Below are 23627 nucleotides of genomic sequence, written 5' to 3'. Positions count from 1 at the left end.
CTTTCTCCACATCTAACGAGATGATAATGTGGTTTTTGTCTTTGAGTTTGTTTATAAAGTGGATTACGTTGATGGATTTCCGTATATTAGGCCATCCCTGCATCTCTGGAATGAAACCTACTTGGTCAGGATGGATGATTGTTTTGATGTGTTCTTGGATTCAGTTAGCGAGAATTTTATTGAGTATTTTTGCATAGATATTCATGAGGGAAATTGGTCTGAAGTTCTCTATCTTTGTTGGGTCTTCCTGTGGTTTAGGTATCAGAGTAATTGAGGCTTCATAGAATGAATTGTTAGAGTACCTTCTGCTTCTTTTTTGTGGAATAGTTTGTGAAGAACTGGGATTAGATCTTTGAAGGTCTGATAGAACTCTGCACTAAACCCATCTAGTCCTGGGCTTTTTTTGGTTAGGAGACTATTAATGACTGCTTCTATTTCTTTAGGGTATATGGGACTGTTTGGATCCTTAACTTGATCCTGATTTAACTTTGGTACTTGGTATCTGTCTAGAAATTTGTCCTTTTCATTCAGGAAAGAATCGGCTCCTGGTTTGGTTGATTTTTTGAATAGTTCTTGTTTCCACTTCATTGATTTTGCCCCTGAGTTTGATTATTTCCTTCCTTCTACTCCTCTTGGGTGAATTTGCTTCCTTTTGTTCTAGAGCTTTTAGATGTGCTGTCAAGCTACTAGTGTATGCTTTCTCTAGTTTCTTTTTGGAGGCACTCAGAGCTATGAGTTTTCCTCTTAGAAATGCTTTCATTGTGTCCCATAAGTTTTGGTATGTTGTGTCTTCATTTTCATTAAACTCTAAAATGTCTTTAATTTCTTTCTTTATTCCTTCCTTGACCAAGGTATCATTGAATAGAGTGTTGTTCAGTTTCCACGTGAATGTTGGCTTTCTATTATTTATGTTGTTATTGAAGATCAGCCTTAGTCCATGGTGGTCTGATAGGATGCATGGGACAATTTCAATATTTTTGTATCTGTTGAGGTCTGTTTTGTGACCAATTATATGGTCAATTTTGGAGAAGGTCCCGTGAGGTGCTGAGAAGAAGGTATATCCTTTTGTTTTAGGATAAAATGTTCTGTAGATATCTGTTAAGTCCATTTGTTTCATAACTTTTGTTAGTTTCACTGTGTCCGTGTTTAGTTTCTGTTTCCATGATCTGTCCATTGATGAAAGTGGTGTGTTGAAGTCTCCCACTATTATTGTGTGAGGTGCAATGTGTGCTCTGAGCTTTACTTAAGTTTCTTTAATGAATGTGGCTGCCCTTGCATTGGAGCATAGATATTCAAAATTGAGAGTTCCTATTGGAAGATTTTACCTTTGATAAGTATGAAGTGTCCCTCCTTGTTTTTTGTTTTTTTGTTTTTTGTTTTTTTTTTTTTTTTTGATAACTTTGTGTGGAAGTCGATTTTATTAGATATTAGAATAGCTACTCCAGCTTGTTTCTTCAGACCATTTGCTTCAAAAATTGTTTTCCAGCCTTTCATTCTGAGGTAGTGTCTGTCTTTTTCCCTGAGATGGGTTTCCTGTAAGCAGTAAAACGTTGGGTCCTGTTCGTGTAGCCAGTCTGTTAGCCTATGTCTTTTTATTGGGGAATTCAGTCCATTGATATTAAGATATATTAAGGAAAAGTAATTTTGCTTCCCATTATTTTTGTTGTTAGAGTTGGCATTCTGTCCTTGTGGCTGTCTTCTTTTAGGTTTGTTGAAGGATTACTTTCTTGCTTTTTCTAGGGCATGGTTTCTGTCCTTGTATTGATGTTTTCAGTTGTTATCCTTTGAAGGGCTGGATTTATGGAAAGATAATGTGTGGATTTGGTTTTGTTGGTGAATACTTTGGTTTCTCCATCTATGGTAATTGAAAGTTTGGCTGGGTATAGTAGCCTGGGCTGGCATTTGTGTTCTTTTAGTGTCTGTATAACATCTGTCCAGGATCTTCTGGCTTTCGGTGAAAATTCTGGTGTAATTCTGATAGGCCTGCCTTTATATGTTACTTGATCTTTTTCCCTTACTGCTTTTAATATTCTTTCTTTATTTAGTGCATTTGTTGTTCTGATTATTATGTGTCGGGAGGAATTTCTTTTCTGGTCTGGTGTATTTGGATTTCTGTAGGCTTCTTGTATGTTCATGGGCATCTCTTTCTTTAGGTTTGGGAAGTTTTCTTCTATAATTTTGTTGAAGATATTTGCTGGCCTTTTAAGTTGAAAATCTTCATTCTCATCTACTCCTATTATCCTTAGGTTTGGTCTTCTCATTGTGGCCTGGATTTCCTGGATGTTTTGAGTTAGAATTTTTTTGCATTTTGTATTTTCTTTGATTGTTGTGCCAATGTTCTCTATGGAATCTTCTGCACCTGAGATTCTCTCTTCCATCTCTTGTATTCTGTTGCTGATGCTCGCATCTATGTTTCCAGATTTCTTTCCTAGGGTTTCTATCTCCAGCATTGCCTCACTTTGGGTTTTCTTTATTGTGTCTACTTCCCTTTTTAAGTCTAGTATGGTTTTGTTCATTTCTATCACCTGTTTGGTTGTGTTTTCCTGTTTTTCTTTAAGGACTTGTAACTCTTTAGCAGTGTTCTCCTGTATTTCTTTAAGTGAGTTATTAAAGCCCTTCTTGATGCTCTCTACCATCATCATGAGATATGCTTTTAAATCCAGGTCTAGGTTTTCAGGTGTGTTGTTGTGCCCAGGACTGGGTGAGGTGGGAGTGCTGCGTTCTGATGATGGTGAGTGGTCTTGGTTTCTGTTAGTAAGATTCTTACATTTGCCTTTTGCCATCTGGTAATCTCTGGAGTTAGTTGTTATAATTGTCTCTGGTTAGAGCTTGTTCCTCTCATGATTCTGTTAGCCTCTATCAGCAGACCTGGGAAACTAGATCTCTCCTGAGTTTCAGTGGTCACAGCACTCTCTGTAGGCAAGCTCTCCTCTAACAGGGAAGGTGCACAGATATCTGGAGTTCGGACCTGCCTCCTGGCAGAAGACAAAGGCCTGATACAGGGCCTGTCCCAGAAGCTGTGTTGCTTCGGCCTGTCCCAGAAGATGTTAGCTTCTGTAGCCCACACTCTCACCTTTGCAGACTAGTCTCAGAGGGATCAGGGAACCAAGATGGCTCCTCCAGGTGCTCTGGCAAAGCCCTCCCTGGCAGGGTGGATACCTCTCCTCTGGCAGGGAAGGAGCCCGGATGTCTGGAGCCCAAAATGGGGTCTGCCTCAGAAGCTGTCCTTTAGGAACCTTGGGGGTGTCTGTCAACTCCGCACCCAAGGTGACCCGGTGCTGGTGCCGATCAGAAGGGGTTTGTGACCCTGGTCAGTCCAGGTTTTCTGCTTCCCTAATGCTGTCTCAGGTCCCACATGATTGGTTTGGAACAGAAGTTGTGTTTCAATCACCAGAGGTCCTAAGATCGCATGGAGAGTCCTCTAAGGACCTTGGGGGTGTCTGCTGACTCCACATCCAGGTGACCTGGTGCTGGCGCTGACCAGAAGGGCCCAACTTTAGTTTTGATTAAGACTTTTGGCCCCTGGTTGAGGAATCACATTATGATGATGTCATTTTTTACTAGCAGGTTTCTGGGACAATATAGGATGCCCCATGACAAGATACAAGGAAACAATTGTACTTGAGTTATAATGTAGAGTCTACGTTTCATAATTGCAATATTGGGCTGTGTAATGAGTTGGGATCTTGATTATCTTTGTCATTTTTTATTGTTTTGATGCAATTTGTGAGATTTAGTTATTTTCCATCAAATAGTAAATTCTGTGTAAAATACAGAAATTCTATATAATAGTGTTTACTTCTACAAAGAATCTTTTTTTCCCCCTAGAAAAGTGGAAACAGCTTCTTTCAGTGCTGGATTTCTGGCTTCTTCAGTTCTAACCTGCTTGCCGATATTCTTCTGCTATGAATTTCTCCTTGGGCAGAGAGCCTTTCTGGAGTCACAGTGGAAGTCCTGTAGTGTTTATCTGAAACCCTCCTGATATCTCCATGGGATGTCTGAAACCTCTGCTCTGAACTCTGATCGCTCAGCCACTCCTTTCTGCTTGGTTTCTTATAGTCTTAATCAAGCATCAATAGTTTAGGACATGTCAATTATTTTAAGATAAACTGCACCCTGACTTTGGGGCTCACCTGACTTGGATCTTGGTTCTTAATCTCAGATGACTGAGAGTACTGAACACTAACCTCTCTTTTCCCTGCCCTTTGACATTTTAGCACACTTCAGGGAAACAACTTTCTACCTGAGTATCCTTCTGTTTGCTGTTCCCCAAACTGCAAATTCCTCAAATAGATGCAGAGACTCCTGGTGGTGGCATGTTTTGCTTCCCCTCTTGAAACTCTGCCCCTCAAATTCTGATAGCTTTGCCTGTTAACTCAGACTTTTTATTCTGATTACATGATGGCTCCTTTTAGGATACCCAGTGTGAAAGGAGGCGCTTCATGTGGTTGGATGAAGGAAAGGATCTCGCAATGTACTTTTTCCCAATGAACTTTTGAAGTAAGCAGACGGCATGCAGATGAATCTGAGAAAAGTCAGGCAACCTGCCATAGTAAAATGGGAAACGTAGAGTTGGATGTTTGGGATGTCCTTGAGGATAACAGAGACTTAGCTATAACTCAGTGGGATGGGGTGCCACATAATCAGTAGCCAGTAAGACCCACCCAGTTAGTGGATTCTAGGTCTTTTGTCTTATGAACTTAAAGAATGATAGTTCATATACTGAGGCGTTTTAGAACGGAGTTTTATTTTAGGTGAGGGGTTATCAGAAAGGAATCGAGTAAAAGCCCTGCACAGACAAATAAGTCCCAAGAAAGGGTAGTCACTGCGAGTATCAAGGGGCTAATAAGGCTTTACTGGGTTGAGAGATGGAGAGTAAGCTAGTGGGTCCAGTTAGCCTTGACACAACGTGTCCACGTGCCTTTCTAGCCTAGTGTGTCAGACATACCTTCAAGAGCCAATGTTATGTCTAATCTTGTATAACTTTCTATGAGCTGCCAGTACTGTGCAAAAGGAGAATGGTGATTAAACAACAATAACAATAAACAAACAAACCAAAAACAAGAAACCAGAGCACAAGCCCAGGCAGTTTTGGTATTTCTAGCCTCTGGCTAGGTCACAACTGAGGATAGAACCAGGAACTTGGGTTTTGTCCAATTCCTTAACTGGTTGTCAAGAATAAGATGCAGAGTCCACCCTGATTTACTTAACATTTTTTTCTGTTCTCATCAATGACACATGCTAAAGGTCAGGTCTAGTGTGTTGATTCTTACTGTCAGTCAAAGCCTGTGATGTCTCATATTTCATTTCTAGTTTGCGGAGACTTTAAGTAATATATATTTAAAGCAATATAATTATATATATTTTTCTTTCTTTACGAGTATATTCTGCTAAAAGAAATTTCTGAGCATAATATGAAACTACAACACTTTTATTATTTTAAAATTGACACAAATGTATGTGATTTGTACATTTTTCTATTTTAGTTTGGATAGACTTCTTAAAGTCTCCCAATGCATTTTCTGTAGGATTATGGATTGTGTGCTTCATAATTTGGCATGAATCAATCATTATCTGATTGGCTGGTACTCATCCGCATCATCTGACAATGATGGAGATTAGCAAGAAGAATTTAACATCTACAACTTCAATGTTATGTTGCTTACACCATTGGCTCTTACAACATTGGCTCTTAAGACCTCCATTTCTTCTCTGATGATCTTCACTCTAGTTTTAGGACTCATATCCCCACCATCACCACACATATACACACACAGACACACAGACACACACACACAGAAACACACACACACAAAGAGGGGGAGAGGGAGGGGAGGGGAGGGGGAGGGGGAGAGGGAAACTAGAATTTGGAATCCAGATATGAGAGAAAAGGAAGGCTTAGATTTTTCAAAATCTACTTTTAATAAGGGTACTTAAATGCTTTAACCTCCCATCTAGCCCCCCCCAACCCCCACTAGAGATAGTGGGAAGGAAAGGTTAATAGGGCAAAGGAGGATATGGACCTGTTTAGAAATAGTTCTTTGGAGTGACTCCAATCTGCACTGTCAGGGTATCAGCAGTTCAGATCACATGAATCAGCAGTGGTACTTCAATCCATTCCAACACACCATTCATGAATCAGCAATGGCAGCTCAGTCCAGCAGAAATGGGGAGACTCTCCTGACTGGCCAGAGTCAGAGGAAGCAGCAAGCAGCCTCTGGGAACACCACCTTTGGTGCACTTCTCTGTATGAAGTCATGACAAATAATGACCAGCAAAGAATGGCAAGGGGAACCAATACCACACAGTATTGTCAACTGTGTGTTGGGTTCTATTTATATCCTTTCCAAACGTCATGTGTTCTCTCAAGGATCCGTTCTAGCAAAACATCATATGTACTTTTTTCTAGGTGGCTTCCAGAAAAAAAAAAAAACAAAAAAAACCCACATGTCTGTTCTCAGTAAAATATCCTCCCACATGTCTGCTTCAGCAAAAACATCCTCTCATAAGACAGTTTTTAAGAAAAAAAATCACATCACACAACTGAGACTCCAAAAGAAACCAGGAATTGCCTCTTCAAGAAAATATGCAGTACTTGTCCATGTGATATATTTCCAGATTCACCCTTTCCTACAAATGCCATGATTTAATTTTCCTTTATGGCTAAATAAAATTCCACAATGTGTATGCATAACATATTCTTAATTCATTCCTCTGTGATGGACAACTAAGCTGGTTCCACTTCTCAGCTGTTGTGAATTCAGTAGCAATTCAGTGCAGGTTGCAGGTTTCTTTGTACTAGGATTAGATTAGTGTTGCAGTTAGATATCCTGGCTTCTGAAATCTTAGTCATGTTCCAAGAAGCTTTATAAACGATGCATGGAAGGACAATAGAAATAAGAACAATGGTTCAAGCAAATAGCACACTCCTTGGGGGGCTGTATGGCATCTTGTATCTCAATATGGAAGCAGAAGGCAGTAGAGTTGTTCAACTTGAAGAACTCCTCAAAATAGACTCCATGAATTAGCACGTTATAATCCACGACATCCACAGGGCAGGACTGTAAAAGAGTCACGTAGTATTCTTAGCAGAATACTTAGATTATAGTTGTTGATATCTGTAATATCTTTCAAAGTATTTTACAGTAGTTACGTCTCTGAATCCCCCCAAATACATGGCCAGGAAATAGAACAGACCATCTTAGATTTGAGGCCACAGATGTTTCCTGTACAAAATGAAATTGTCCAAAGCCCGGTAGAAGTGGGATTTAATGCTGAATTTTATGGCCTTCTCCCTAGACTTTTCTGCTAGGGAGTTTCTGACAGGCAGAGGAGCTCATCAAGTAACCGTGGAAAGGCCAACAGGAGAGATGATTGTGGCCACAGAAACATTTCCATGTCACTCAAATTGTACCTACTAATTTTCTATCTTCCCCATCTCCACTTTCTATTTGTTTTTACAAAAATGTCTGAGTAGTCAATGCAATCAAAGTCTCTCACAGAACTTTTTATAATAACAAGCTCTTTGCCTGAGGGAAACTCAGGGTAGCCATTTGTCTGCTGGAAGCCAGTAGCGGAAGTTTTCTTCAGAGAGGAGCTGGTGTACACCTTACAGATTCCTGGTGTTTTGCAAGAGAATAAGATTGTACAGGAGTAGAAATGTGCTGCTGTTATAAATATTTACCTTTCATAGAGGTTTTGTGTGAATTAAGAGAGTTGAATAGCATGATTTTATGTGAGGAGGTGACAGTTTATTCTCTGAAATAGCCAGGTGATACTGCTCAAGTCTCCAGAGATAAAATAAAGTTTCCAAAGGGTGTAACAGTGCCCGTGTCAGTGTCATAGCCACTTGTTTTTCCTTTGATTCTGCTTTTATCATCGAAGGACCCAACCCATTTGGCAAAGTTTTAATGAAGAAGAATGTGTAGCAGGAAATGCATGGAAGTCAGAGCACCGAGCGAGCAGAATGTTTATTCAGCTATTTAGTTTTGGCCAAATCCTTTAAAAATCTGACAGCAAGCACAACTCAGGGATGCTCAGGAATTTGGTGTCATTTAAGAATGCTTCGGAAGGACTACTTTTCAGGATTAGAGTTCAATTAGAATTTTAATTTATACTTGTTTTATTTGCATAACAAGGTTATGAATGATGAAGCAGCTAGAGCCAGACTCATTGGCTCCAAGGGTTGCAATTTAAGTCCAGAGTATTTTCCAAAAGAGAGGGCGGGAGCGGGGGAATTCACTCTCAATATGCATAGCTTGCTGAAACCTGAGTTTCTCAGATCATCTTCCTTGGGCTCTCATATCTGTGAGAATGAAGGCAAAGCAGGAGGCAGCATGGCCGATTTGGAGAATGGATTAGCTTTCTTAAGTGCACAGGGAATATGGCTGCGAAGCAGAAACACTCCCATGATGCCCGGTTGGCTGCCTGGCGTTTCCAGGGCTGCCTGCTTTCTGCAGGAAAAAGATAGACCGGTAGACAGTTACACCATACTAATACTCTATTATTTTCTAACATCATGAGTTCGTTCTGAAATGAAAGTGTCAGCAATTGAGCTTTGCTTCTATCACTGTTGTTCTTCAAGTTTGCATAAAGTAAGGGGCGGGGGAGTGCAGTTCTCAGAGATTCTTAGTTTACTTTATGACCCTGCCCATATTCTAACAAGGTGTCTCTGACATAGGGATAGCCCGGTCTAGCCTGTCTTCTTGGATGTAAGGAGACAGAATATCTAACACTTATGTCACTGATTATACACATATCAAGAAGCCCTTTGGGCTTGGCTTTTTATTTTTATTTTATTTTTTTTGACTATATTTCTTATTGTTTTAATTTCACCTAAATTCACAGGAAATTCTACACACGTCAAAGGGAGCAAAAAGTTTGCTCTCCACGTTTATCCGAGGCGGTTACTTAGAAGGGGCCTGCCGTGGTCCATCTTTAATAGTGATCTTCATCTTTGTTTTTGGAGAAATGGCTGGAGTTTGAAGCACCGGGAAGATCATGATGGGTGATCTATTTAGGATCGGAAGCATTTTGAACATCCCACACATGACCACTTGTTCTAACTAAGCACAAGAGGTTTGCACACAAACTTTGCGGGGCCTAATGTATTGATAAAATTATCGAAAGAGTAGGCTCCAATGTGATTGCCTTGCTTTAAGGCAGCCTGAGGCAAGGGACCTAGTTGGAAATTGCCATTTGGTTTTCCAATCCATTAAGGGCCCGGGAGATTTGCCCTTTGCTGCCAGTTTCACTTTCAATTTCACATTGACACTTCCTTTAATTTTGTTTAGGAAACCGAGTTACCAAGCTACAGACGTGACGGAGTTAGAAGCGGATAAGCTTCCAGCGATAGTGCAGCTTAGAAAGGGAGAAAACTATTGTACATCCAGCGTTCTCTGGGGAGGGTAAGCCTGGACTTTTCCCGCTGTTTCCTGGTTGGCAGCTGCAGAGAAGAGACCTAGTGGCTCTGCATTCTCTTTTAAGAGGGTAACCCCCCCCTCCCCCCCAGCCCCTTGTGGCTAAGGCAGGCCTCCTCGCAAAAAGCATCTCAGATACCAACTGGCGATAGCTCAGGTATCAGAAGGAAAAGAAAGGGGAACAATTCCTTCAGGCTATCAAAGCACTGTTTTCTCTTTCACCTTGGTGAGCATCTGAAAGACATGCCTATGCTTTCAGTCTTGGGGAAAGTGATCCCCTTTGCTGATCTCTCTGGAGATGAGGGATCGACCAGTTTCCTACGTGCCCCTGATGGCAGAGAACAGTTCCAGGAAACAAGGAGCCGGACACACTCCACTTTGTGTTTACTAACGCGCTGCATGCAGCCAGCAGGTAGCTTGCTGTAATGGCTGTCAAGGGTACAAAAAATATTTTATACCTTATTTTAAAAATAGTACATTTATCCTAGCAGTCCCCACTTTCTGGAAGATAAAGCTGATTTGTCATTTGCAATTGAAATAAGAAAAGTCCATTCTTGATAGAAGTTGAAGAGGGGAGTCACCTGAAAGTACTAAAGAAATAGCTGAGACAGGTATCTATGAAGTCCTGGTAAATTCTAGTATGTAAATTGGGTTAGGAGATGTGGACACAGGCCATAGCACAGAGGATCCAGAGGGGGAAAATAATTTGAAATTTCTTAATTTAAAAATCGTTCGTAGGTCTATATGCTATATAAATATCACACAAAGAGGTTGTGGTCTGACCCTCCCTGGTCTCTCACAACTTCAGCTTCTAGAAGATGCCATTATTAGAAATGCTATCAGGAGTTTAAAATTCACAGCGTGGATTTTAAAATGAGCAAAAGGCAGTGTTCAGCTCTGGGCTTATAAAGCTCATACTTGATGTGTCTGTTGAATATTTGAAACTAATTCTACAGCATGGAGCTGTGAGAACCCATTTGCTTTCCTGATTTAGTGCCTCTAAATCCATTCATTTCCATGCCTGGAGCTAATATTGTTTCCTTACGCCCAATTCAACTGGGTAACACCCTGGGAGGCTTTATGAAATTACCAATACCAAAGGACAAGTGCAGCTATTCATTAATTAGAAGAGACAATTTATAGAGACAAAAAAAATAGAAAGTGCAAACTTTGTATTTATTTATTCATTAAAATATGCCAAACCCTGCCCCCTGGAAGATAGGAAGATAGCCACATTTGAGAAAAATACGAGAGGAGGCAGAGCAGTCACCATGTCCTTCCAGTGTGAGTGTGTGCTATTTGTAGCATCCCCTAGGAAGCATTACTGGAGATCGGTGGTGTTTGGCAGTTGTGGGTTTGATTCTTAGTGTTTCCTATACACTAAGCCATATGATACTGGATCTCTCCATTCTAAGTCATAGTTTCCTCAGCTATGAAAAGGGAATAATGGCTCTCTTTTAAAGAGGCTGCTTTGGGACTAATTTAAAAAAGAGTATAAAATGGTGGCTAAAGATACTCGAGTGTTGCCTGGTTCTCTCTTTTCATTAACTACACTTGGAACCACTGAATTTGGCACATTTTTATGTTGATCTATTGTATTCTTTTTAAAATTCTGCCTTTGTAAGTCCACTGTGGGGACATTGTCTTACTGTTGTGCCATCTTCAGCTTTGAATCTGCAATCAATGTCCACAGCTGATTAGACGGGGGGTGGGGGTGGGGGTGGGGAAGGTGACTAGGACAGGCGGCACTTTACTGGAAGCTCTGTGGAGTCAAGGGACCTTAGCCATTTCCTAGAGCATGCCTTCAGCATGAATCATGGCAGCCTGCAACAGAATCTCGGGTCGATGGATTTGCAGACAAATAACCCCACCATTTATTCTAGTTCTCAGTGTCTTGGCTACCCTGGTACCAACATCCACCTGTATATGGTATATCTGTATATGGTATATCTGTATATGGTATGTCTGTATATGGTATATCTATCTGTATATGGTATATCTGTATATGGTATATCTGTTGTAACTGTTGGTAATCCCTGTTCTCTTTATGACTTCCATGAAGACAAGAGGGTAATCACTGTTCTTTGTAAAATGTTTCTTTGCCTTTTGTTTTCTACACATTGTATACGTCTATAGAAACCAGGAGTTTTGTGTCTGTTTTCAAGACATTTGGGGGTCTGATTCTGGATTCAGTTCTTGCTGATTGCTGCTACAAGAAAATCATCAGATACAATAGGAGCAAGTCTTTAAAACCGTGTATCTGCGGAGTGGTGCTTCAGTGGGGAAGACACTGTGACTAAGCTATTAGGAGAGTTCAGTTCTTATAAAATGAGAAATTCTGAAGTCAATTTTATAATTAAGCCTCAATTCAGCAAGATTTCAAAAAACGTGAAGCTTTTACTGAAATGGCACTCGAAAAGATGTTCCAGTTTGTCTCATTTCATGTGATTTAAAGCCAGTTATATGTTCTAACAGTACTGGGTTTGGTTGTTCTAGTTGATTTTCTCCTGCTGTGGTAAAACACTGACCATAAGCAATTTAGGAAAGAAAAGAGTTGATTTAGGTTAGAATTTCAGGCCACAGCTCTTTATTTAGGGAGGCCAGGATAGACAGACAGTCAAGAAGAATCCATTGAGGGACATCACTCATTGGCTCACTCACTGGCTAGTCTAACTAGCTTAACAAAGAAATTATATCATTTTCCCCCTTCCCCTTTCTTCCCTTAACCACTGTCCCCATTCGCAGCCAGCTTTCTTAGACAGCCCAGGCCTACCTACCTAGGTATGGTGCTCCCTGTGTCCTGAGTCCTCCCACATTAATCATTAATCAAAGCAAATTCACAGGCTAATCTGATAGAAACAACTCTTCAGTCAAAGTTCTCTCTTTTCAGGTAATTCCCACAGCCAGGGTAACCTTATATTCATTTAAGATGAACCTTATAGATAGATGCCCTCAGAGAGTTTTTGTAAAGATAAATGAAATAATCTGTATAATGAGTCAGTCTGCCAGACGATTGCAGCTCAGTAAGTATTCAAATCCATTATTGTTTGTATTATTGCTGCTTTGCTGAGGTATGAAGAAGAAATGAAGAGTATCAATTGTTTGGAGCCAGAATACCCCTTTCTAGTCCATATCAATAAGATTGGCCAGTCTCCCTTCTTTCAGACTTCTTGACAGCTTTTAGTTGTCTTTAGTTTCCCTTACCTGGTATGGTGATGGTGGCATATTTTCAAGAAATATTTAGTGACTGAAAACAAATGAACTTGAAAGTTGTACTATTTTAGTGGGCCATCGAAGATATTTTCAAGAGTCAAAATATTCAGTGTTAGAGTTTGTTTTATGTGATTTCAGAATCTCCAAAACCTCTAAAACAAAATGTTTTTGTTCAAAATTAAAATAAAATAAATGTCCCTAACACATAATTGGCCATGTTTATTTTTAGAAAAGAAGCTACAAATGGTGTTTGGATAATAACAATCTGTACTTCCCCATAAATACACCATGATTTTGAACTACAGGATAAAAGACAATAGAGAGACTCAATCTGACCATTATTTCAAGTTCTGTCTACTTTGGAGATTATTTATTTATTTATTTATTTATTTATTTATTTTTCCACACTGTGTCTGTGGTCATTAAGATGACAATGGGCTGAGCCTTTGTAAATCCATCTATAGTTAGTGCCTACAGCCAGCAGCCACCTATGCATGGTTCTTGACCCTCACCAAGTCTTCCTGTGCCTGATATGTCAAATATCAAAACCCTGGGACCCCCAACAGCCCCTATACTTGGGATATGTGCTATTTCAGCGGCAGAGTCCTCTAACACTGCGCACTTCTCTACTGATTCAGGGCTAATTCCTTCAGCATGCTTTTCTTCTGCTGCCTGCATCTGGTTGAAGTGGAGTCATTTGCTTTTGGAACTCTTTGGGTAGCACTGATCCTTTCTAATTGTTCCAAGGATTCTCCAGCCTCTCCTCCTCTTGTGTGTGTTCCTCTAGCTCCTCCAGGGTGGCTTTTCTTGCTTCTGTTCTTCCTTCAGATTCAAAGTAGTGAAACCGTGACATCCACAGAGTCTTCAGACTGCCACTGGAAACCATTTTCCAAGTTCTGTAATAAAACATAAAAAAACACAAAGAAAGTCCCCATATCTAAGAAAAGAAAAAGCAAGACTTGGAGAAAAGGCCTATGATGTGTGTATGAACTGAGAACACGTGATGGGCTGTGTTCTCTTCTAAGTTTTCTTCATGTTCATGGTTCTCCTCTGAGTTACATGTATTATCTGATAGGCCTTACATAGAGCGGGAACTTTCATCTGTCAAAGGCCTGACAACTAATAGTTGTACAGTTACTTGAAGTTAGAGTAATGTTGGATCCCACTAAGCAAATACTAGTACTGGCTGCTTTCAACCCCACAGATACAGTACCAAACTATAGACACTTATGAGCTTGAGGGCTGGAGCTCTGTGGAAGGCAGACAGACAGGCAGGCTTCCCACAAGTGGTTAACTATGAGCCCAGATGAAAGTGAGTGGGAAGTTATTGTGACTCATGGTTGGAAGTGGTGGGTATCTGTCACCTTTGTTCACTCCTCTGGGGTGAAAGTAACATGAGGTAGAATATCTGCTAACACAGAAGAAGCAGAAGTACTAAGAAAAAAGAAAAAAACATCTACTTACTCATAAGTGGTTTGCTGGTTCCCATAACTATGCCTGATGTCCTTTTTAGAACATTGATCTTAGTTCTTCCTTCTTCTTCTTTTTATTTTTTAATAAATCAATCTAAGATAAGCTCCAAATTGAGAAAAAGTTAATGATGATCAGCTAGTAGTTTTTATTTATTTTTATCCAGGTACCATACTCAGCTTTTCTTCCATTGTGAAAAGTAATAACAACATTGGTTGTCTTCAACCACTCCAATAAGTAAAAAGTAATTACTGTCATTGGGTACCTATGGGGCCTCACATTTCCAGCCCTGTTTAACTAAGGCAGGAAAAACAAACAATAAAGCTCCCCCCCCCCCCTTAGTCAGTCACACAACCCTGGCTGAAAAGCAGTCTAGTTGCAAGACAAGTGTCTTCATGGATGTGAAGCATAGCAGGACAGGGACTTCGTAATCCTCTGTGAAGACCAGGGTATTCTCAGGGGTGCTCTACCTTGCCTTGACATCTTTATTTTCTCAGTTCAGGTGAAATGGGCAGTCTTTGGGTATGACACAGCACTGACAACCCGTTCCCTGCCTGTTTAAGTCTCAGTACTAGGACTTCTTTACAGTTACCAGGGATTTGTTTCTCTTCTCTTTTGGTTGTTTTTTTAAAACCAGTTCATAGACTTTTTTTTTTTTTTTTTTTTTTTTTTTTAGTTTTCTAAATCTGAGAGTATAGTTTCTTAGAAACCTCACCAAATCTTCTGTTGTAGGCTGCCTAGCTAGTTTGAGAAGCTAATAATGATCTTCCTTCTCTGGTATGATTCTCAATTTGACACATGCTGTGGTCCCATCGTGTCCTCGTCTGGGTGAATTCTCCCAACTCTACGAAGGCTCAACATCTTGATTCATTTGATTGCACTGTTGATTTAAGGACAACATCTTGATTCATTTGATTGCCAAAAATTAAAGGACCTTTTGTGAAACTTTTTCACTCCAAGGCCTTTGTCATTTTATTCATTTCAAGTTTTAGGGGGTGATTTTTGGAAGCTATTGGCATTTTCAAACTGTGAAACCTCAAATTTTGAGCTTACTTTAATACTTTAATCCTGGAGTTCTCCTGAAGACTTGTTCATTCCTGTCTGATCTACAATCTCCTTCACAATTACTCCCCCTCAGCAGTGTCTAGCAGCCAACAGACACTAGTGTTTCTCTTTTCAACTATTTCCCCTAGAGCTAGTTGCACTAGACACCTGGTCTCCCTTCTAGATTCCCAAAGCCAGACCGTTTTATGAATCATTTGGTTACAGCAAACAGGCTCTCTGGCCTTCTAGCTGTCTACCACCCCAGTGCTAACCCCTGTGCCAAGTACTTATTTGATGTTTTTATTGGGGGGGCGATACCCTGCTTTGAAAGGGATAATGTTAGGACTTAGAATAATGTTCACATTTCCCACCGACTGAATTGTAAGTCTTCCTTCCCCACTTTTATTTAAAAATCCAAGGCAAAACAACCAGATACCCACGTTGATTGAAGCTTTGTTTCCAACATGTGGCTTCTAAGATAACTTTGTCTATTAATTTCTAGCTAGCAGAAATAAAAGAGCAAGGAAATGTCCATAAGGGAAAATTAGGTAGCTCCAGCAAAGCTGACTGCTTTTCCACATGCTGTTATTGTGACTGAATCTCACTATAAGAAAAGGCCGGGACAATAATCTGGCTGTAAACTCAGGAGGAACAGAAATAGAGCTTGCTTAACAGCATCAGTAGTTTCTAATACACTATCCTAAAGAAGAGAGGAGTTTGCTTCTCTGATGTGACAAGAAGCCCCAAAGTAGATAGCCCAAGTTGATGGACCATCACTATGATGACAATAAAGAGGCTCTGTTTTCTCCTCTATCCTAGCCCTGACTTAGGAAAACTGTGAGCTCTCACGAGATTTCGAAAACCTAAGTTAAACGACCATCCTCACCAGCAAGGGAAGCAGAGAAACTGAATGCTTTAAACAGTCATATTGTCATTGCGATTAACATCCACTCAATTAATAAGTATAAAAAAAGAGAATATGGACACGAGGAAATAATTGTCAGTGTCTGTATACTAGGCTAACTAAGGTGATTACATACTCCAGGAAGACACTCCTTACCTGGAATAGACCTCTTCTTTTCTCTCAGAAAGCAGCATATGAAACACTCTTTGGGAAAACCAAAAAAAAAAAAAATGTTTATTTGAAACAAATTAGTAACCTGCACCTTGCCTAGGACAGCAAGCAATTAATGAATTTTATTAAAGTAGCTAAATGAATGAGCAATGCTCTGATAAGCCTGTGTGAAGAGAAGAGTTCAAAGGATATGCCCTCACAACCCCAACGAACACATCAGGATATCTGCTGTCTGAGATACATGTAGACATGCTGTTTTGTGTACTATGTAAAGTTTATCCTTGTATTATTCAAATACTCATTTCTCTGCACTCATTTCTCATTTCAATCCTTACATGGATTTGTTAGGTTTATTCTTAGAAGCTCCTGTCTCAAGTTTGTATAAACATTGTTCCTCATCCATTCTCTACCTTGTCAATAAAAGCCAATGAGCCAATACAGAGCTTTAGATTTTGATAAGGTAGGACTTCAGGTTCTAGGAGGGGTGGAGAAAAAGGATGAGGAAAAGGAGAGATCAGAGAGGTGGAGAAAAACATCAGGAATAGAGAGAAGAATCGAGACAGGATAAAAAATTTCAAGTGAGAAAGGAATATAGTCTAGGAGGAAGCTGACAAGCTTGGAGGCTTAGAACAGAGTGATGATTGCTCAATATTTGGCTTAAGGCAGTTTTAATAAATCTTAGTCTCTGTGATTATTGTGTTATTGGGGAATTAGCTGGTTAAGAAATGTAGCCACAAGATTAATTCACTGCTTATACTTACATTAAAGATAATTCCTTTTACAAATACACATCATCTTTCCTCAGTATTCCTTCATGAGGTACTTGCCCTCAAATATCCACTGTTTTGCATTCCTACAGAATAAACATTAAAAAGCTAATAAACTTGTGTTGATTTGAATAAGAATGGCCCCCACAAGCTCATATAACTCAGTGCTTCATCATCAGGGAGTGGAACTACTTAAGAGGGATTAGGAATTGTGGCTTTCTTGGAGTAGGTGTGGCCTTGCTGGAGGAAGTTTGTTACTGTAGGTGGGCTTTGAGGTTCCAAAAGCTCAAGTGAGGCCCAGTAAAGCTCTCTCTTCTTGCTGCCTATGGATTCAGATGTAGAACTCTCAGCTATTTCCCCAGCACCATGTGTGCTTAGATGCTACTATGCTTCCTGCAAGGATGATAATAAACTAAACCACTGAAACCATAAGCAAGCAACAATCAAATGCTCTCTTTTATAAGACTTGCTATGGTCATAGTGTCACTTCATAGTGATAGAACACTAAGACAGAAGTTGGTACCAGGATAGTGGGGTAATGTTGTGACAGAAGTATGTTGCTTTTGGGGAGGATTATGGAAGGGCTTTGAAACTTGGGTCTAGAAAAGCCACTGGGGGTTGAGAGCTCAGTGAGCTGTTCTTTAGGAGCTTGCAAGATAAGAATGTTGAGATCAGTGCAGATGGTGGAAGCCTGGCTTGTGAAGTTTCAGAGAGAAGCAGACTCTATTGGGCCTTTTGTGTGATGAATCTGTGATGTCTGGTCAGTTGGAAATATGAATTGGCTCCAACGAGAGACTAGAACGACTAGATAAAACCTTTGCTTTACTGGCACGATGGATGCTGGTCAACTGGGGACTAAGAATCAGCTATGAAGAGACCAACATTATTGAGGTGATGTCTTCTGGGCAGTATTCCCTCAGAGTCAGCACATAGACAATATATTTCTGAAGTGGCTAAGGTTCTACCTTTTGCTGGTGGCTGAAGATGGTAGTGTAAGAGTCATCCAGCTGGTACTGGTTTTAAAGGCATGAAGGGGTGCACTGAGGTTTATCACTTTGTGGTAGAGCTGGAGTCCCTGAAGAGATCTCAGGAGAGAAAGTGGAGCCCAGCTGCAGCAGGGGATGATCAACAAGAACAGCAGCAGCAGCAGCCGCAGCAGCAGCAGCAGCAGCAGCAGCAGCAGTGGAGTGGAGCTGGCCTAAGTCTAGAAGAAAAGCTGTGTGAGCTGCAGAGATCAAAGTGGGAACCACATCCATTGTTGGATCCCAGAAGATTGTCACTGAATCCCAGATAACTGGGCATTGAGTTGAACTGTTGAAGTTTATTTGTGCTTTGTTCAGACAATGACCTGGTTCTCCCCTCTTGGAAAAAGTACTTAATTTTGATTTTTAAAGGCACACAGCTGAAAGACTAAACTTTTAAAGGTGGGTTTGAATTTTTAAAGAGTTTGGATATTTTAAAGAGACTGAACTTTTAAAGTGTTTGGATTTGTAAAGACTGTGGGACTCTTTAAGGTTATTGTGTTTTGTCAGATTAATATTAACCTGACATCTTGGGGATAAAAGAGAAAGGAAAGGTTCTCATTTAAAGGTGATATGTTGTGTGTCAGGTTGACAAGGGGTTAGTTGGCTTTGCTTATGTCAACTTGAGTCATCAGAGAGGAGGAAGCCTCAAGTGAGAAAATGTCTAGATAAAATTAGATGGTAGGCAAGCCTGTGGGCCATTTTCTTAATTAATGATCTGTGGGGAGGGCCTGCCCATTGTGGGTGGGTCCATCCCTGCACAGGTGGTCCTAGGTTCTATAAGGAGCAAGCTGAGCAAGCCAGGAAGAGCAAGCCACTAAGCAGCACCTGCCTAAGACCTTGCATCAGCTCCTCCCATTAGGTTCCTGCCCTGCTTGAGTTCCTACCCACACTGCTTTTGATGAAGAATTGTTATTTGCAACTGTGAGTGAAATAAACCCCATTCCTCCCCAAGTTGCTTCTCATCATGGCATTTCACCCCAGCAATGATAACCCTAGCCAAGACACAGTTATTGAATGCCCTCTTTTAGAAGACTTGCTGTGATCATGGTGTCTCTTAGCAGCAATAGAACACCGACTAAGACAAAACTGAAAAGAAGAGCAGAAAAGGGGGTCACTCAAGAGCTGAAAAGAACATGCCCAGCAAGGGCTCCAGAATTTAGAAGGCAAGAGATAGTTCTTCTTATTTTACTTTTAAATTTCTTTTTTATTTTATTTTATTTTTTTGGTTAGGGTTTGCTAGTTGACAGGTGCCATTTTTCTTTTTTTTTAATTAGGTATTTATTTCATTTACATTTCCAATGCTATCCCAAAAGTCCCCCACATGCTCTCCCACCCACTCCTCCACCCACCCATTCCCACTTCTTGGCCCTGGTGTTCCCCTGTACTGAGGCATATAAAGTTTGCACGACCAATGGGCCTCTCTTTCCACTGATGGCTGACTAGGCCATCTTCTGATACATATGCAGCTAGAGACACAAGCTCTGGGGGGCTACTGGTTAGTTCACACTGTTGTTCCACCTAGGGTTGCAGACCCCTTCAGCTCCTTGGTTACTTTCTCTAGCTCCTCCACTGGGGGCCCCGTGATCCATCCAATAGCTGACTGTGAGCATCCACCTCTGTGTTCTTCACTTTTTCTGTTTTGTTTTAGAGGCCAGTAAAATGAGAACCCAACTCATAGTTCTTTGGCTGAAATAGATTGTGTTAACAATGATTATTAATCTGCCTTGGAAAATTATTAAGTTAAAAATGGTGAATGCCATGACTACAGGCCCACCAGGTGCGTGCTTTTTAATTTGCTTTGTCTGGTGGTTAGAACAAGCAGGGACAGACGTGTGGGCGATGGTTGTCTACACTACTGTCACCGAGGCTGCCATCATCAAAGGATGAGGCCAAAACTGTTTCACTGTTCTGCCTCATAAGCCACAAAAGACTTCCTGTGATGTCAGGCAGCCTACAATAACACAAATGGTGGCCTGAAAATTCACATGTCTGATATAAGCTGCCATTATCAGGCAATAATTATTTCTTCTTCTGAGAAGTCAGCTTGCCAATCATACTGACGAGCTTTCAGTTTGTTTCAATGGTACACATTTTCCTTTTGCATTTCTGCAGGAAGAGTCTTTGACAGAGAAAGTTAAGTTACTTTCAGCACCAGTCAGTGCCTTGTGGGAAATGTGTCTGGCTGTCCCTTTGCAAAGCAGCTCTGCCTCTGAGGTGTCAGAGAATAAAAATATCTTGACAGCCCTGTCTTCCTTGTTGTATCCCTTGTGTAATGGGAATGTCGTGGTTCAGGCCCAGAATCAGGCTGTGACCACAGGAGACCAGGGCTGTGGAATGTGCTCTTGGGAATTAAGTAGCCTTGTGGGGAAGAGGATTTGAGCTAGATGCAGTAACTAAGGAGAATGAGGCAAATTGTTCTCAAATTTGTATGAAAAAAATATTTTTTCTAAATTAAAAATTCTCATTGTGAAATTTCTTGTAAGAAAACAGGAAAACATTTTGACTTAGCTTGTCAGAAAACATACAACTTATTTCAGGTTATTTCTTCTTGCAGAGTCATATTTTAAAAATATAACAGGAACAAAATTAAGACCGGTTCACCATTTGCTGACTAGAAGAGTGGGAACATTGTCTTGGGCAATGGCCTCCCGTGGCATGCTTGTTTTTTCTGAGGTCACAGCCCTATCTCCACACCTGCTCCTGGGAACACCCTGAAGGGAGATTTTGATCCCTCATGGTGACTGAGATCTGTTACGCTCTGCCTTCCTAGGGTTCCTTCATATTAGAGCTTTCTTGTTTTGTTTTTGTTTTTGTTTTTGTTTTTGTTTGTTTGTTTGTTTCTTCTGAAATCATGATTAGAGTTGGCATGGCATTTTCCGTTTTGAATTTTTGCAGGGTATCAGATTTCCTTTCTGTCTTGCCTTAGGACTCTGATATTTTAAAGAAAGTAAAAGACAGATTACTGGGGATAGAAGTTTACAATTGCCTAGGCTTTTGTTCACAAATCTACATTGCCTTATTTTGGCTTTTATCTTTTATTCTCTTTCTGTGTGTGTGTGTGTGTGTGTGTGTGCATGAGTATACACGTTCATGCACAGTATTATACTGAGGTGTGTGTGTATGCATGTATGTGTGCATGAGTGTATGTACATACATGTACGTAAGTGTGTGTTTGTGCATGTACACAGGCGTGTACACTCCCCACTTCATGTGTGAAAGTGCCTTGTTTGAGAGAAGGTCTCTTGTTGTTCAGTGCTGTACATGCTAGGGTATTGGTTCCAAAGCTTCCAAGAGTCTCTTGTCTCCTCCTCCCATTTTGCTTTAGCAGCCCTGGAGTTACAGACATCGGTTACTGAGATACAGTATTGTTCGGGTCCTGGGTTATGAGCTCAGATCCCACACTTGTGTGGTAACTGTTTTACCCAGTGGGCTATCTTCCCAGCAACCGGATATTATAAACCTGTTATTTGACCTGTTTCTGCCCCCATAGACATTTACCTGTATTTAAAAAAAAGATATTACCACTATCCATACCACAGGTGAACGGTCGACAACAGGGAGGGACACCCCTACCTTCTCACTACATTCTCTCAGTTAGCAGGTTTTTTTTTTTTTTTTTTTTTTACGTCTCCAATGCCTTTCAGTCTATTGATTTATTTTCACTACTGTAGCTATATTCTTAGTCTAAGCCATCATGAGCCATAACCTGAAACACTGCAGTAATGCCCTTATTACTAATATACATGCATGCTTCGTGCTTTTGAGGCATGCCTTGTTGAGCCAGTATGATCTTTTAATATAACTTAAATGTGTAATTCTTCTTCCCAAGATCTTCCAATGGCCTTTCATATAAACACAGATTGCAGGCTAAAGTCCTTAACATGATCTAATAGTTCTTCATGACTTTATCCTTTTTGTGGTTCAGTGGTTTGAGGACATTGCCCTTCCATGCTTCTGGGACCTCTAGCTTTGTATCCCATTTGTATGGAACTTTTCTTGCCCTCTCCTGTGCCCTCTCCTGACTCCTACATGTGCTTTAGAATGCTACTAAAATATAAGGAATTCTTCCTTTACCCACAGAGCATTTATCCAGTTCTCATCTTAAAAGCCTCCCGTATCGTTCACATGTCCTTGCTCACAGTTCTCATCACAACAGTGATTGGCTAGTGTGCTGGCTAGATTTATGTCAATGTGACAAAAGCTATAGGCATCTAAGAGGGTGAAACCTAGAATGAGGAAAGAACTCCATATTTTCCTAATTAGTGATTGATGTGGGAGGGCCCAGCCCATTGTGGGTGGGGCTACCCTTGGGCTGGTGATCCTGGGTTATATAAGAAAGCAGGTTGAGCAAGCCACTAATCGACACCCTCCATAGCATCTATATCACTTCCTGCCTCCAGGTTCTCACCCTGTTTGAGTTTCTGTGCTGGCTTCCTTCAGAGATTGACTACAGTGTGGCCTTTTCTATTTATTTATTTATTTATTTATTTATTTTAAAGCCCAATAAACTCTTTCTTCTCCAACTTGCTTTTGGTCATGGAGTCTGATCACAGCATTAGTAGCTAAGACAGACAAGAAATAGTTTTTTTTTTTCCATTTATGTAATGTCAGTATCTGTTGAGTGATTATCAGTTGGAAGAGTCCAGAGCTTCTCTGGATCTTCTTCATTTCTGGACCTTCACATGGGCACACTGCCTGGATCACAATTCACCCAGACAATCTGTGGGAGAAAGCAACATTGAAGAGAAGCTCAACGCAATGAACAGCTGGTCGTCACCCAGTGACAATCAGAAATGATTTGTGGACATAGAAACTTTCTCCAAGAAGTATTTTTGGGAAGAGAATCTGACAGAAAAATCAGATTTTCAGTTAACAAGCTAACAAGAGTGGCAGCAATTGTCACCTTGACCTTACAAAAGTCTTGTGACTCACACAGTGGTCACAGTGCTACGGGGTTCTGAATCTTCAGATGCTAAAGCTCTCTAGAACGAGTGCCTTTCTTTTGCTAGGTGCCCTGCAACAACTGGGTAGCTCATTCCTTTGGATCAGTTAAAAAACAAACAAACAAACAAACACACAAAAACAAAACAAAACAAAACACCCTTTCTTGGATACCTTTCTTTACCAAAGAGTATATGTTGCATAGGCCTCAGCTGCCCTGGCCTGAGAGAAGGGAGCGCCTCACTCCAGTTGATGATACTTAATTGGAACAATCCAGCAAACGAGTGTCAGTTTTGGGGCCCGCACAACGTGTCTGCTGAGCGGAGTTTGTTTACACTTTGCCAGTGTCATCATTTACAAACTTCAAAAAAACACATTGACAAATTCCCTAGCTGTTTTGGCAGCGTTTCCATCAATCACCCATCTAATAGCACCAACATTTCTCCTGGGCTATTATAGTCACTTCAATCGCTGCGGCTGCAGCTTCAGGAGAAGATAAATCAGAAGGGCTCTTTCAGATGGCCTGAAGTACAGCACCATTTCTATTAACCAGCACTTCCTTTCTCGCTCCTCTCTCTCTGCCCTTCCTCCAACCTCCATAAACAATCCTTTCTGCTTTGTACTGCCTTAGATAAGTAAGCTGGATCTATGGCTCTCCTTTTGAGGCCCCCTT

At 40.7% G+C, this 23627-nt stretch overlaps 1 long non-coding RNA gene across 1 annotated transcript in view; it reads left to right on the top strand.

Annotated features, from left to right (window-relative positions):
- Gm13481 (predicted gene 13481) overlaps positions 1–23627 on the top strand; it is a 395046-nt gene that overhangs the window by 114896 nt on the left and 256523 nt on the right. The gene's annotated exons all lie outside the window — the stretch shown is intronic.

Source organism: Mus musculus, chromosome 2 (assembly GCF_000001635.26).
Source record: "Mus musculus strain C57BL/6J chromosome 2, GRCm38.p6 C57BL/6J".
NCBI lineage: Eukaryota > Metazoa > Chordata > Mammalia > Rodentia > Muridae > Mus > Mus musculus.
The sequence above is the reverse complement of the archived record's forward strand: the minus strand, read 5'-3'. Positions and strand labels throughout refer to the sequence as shown.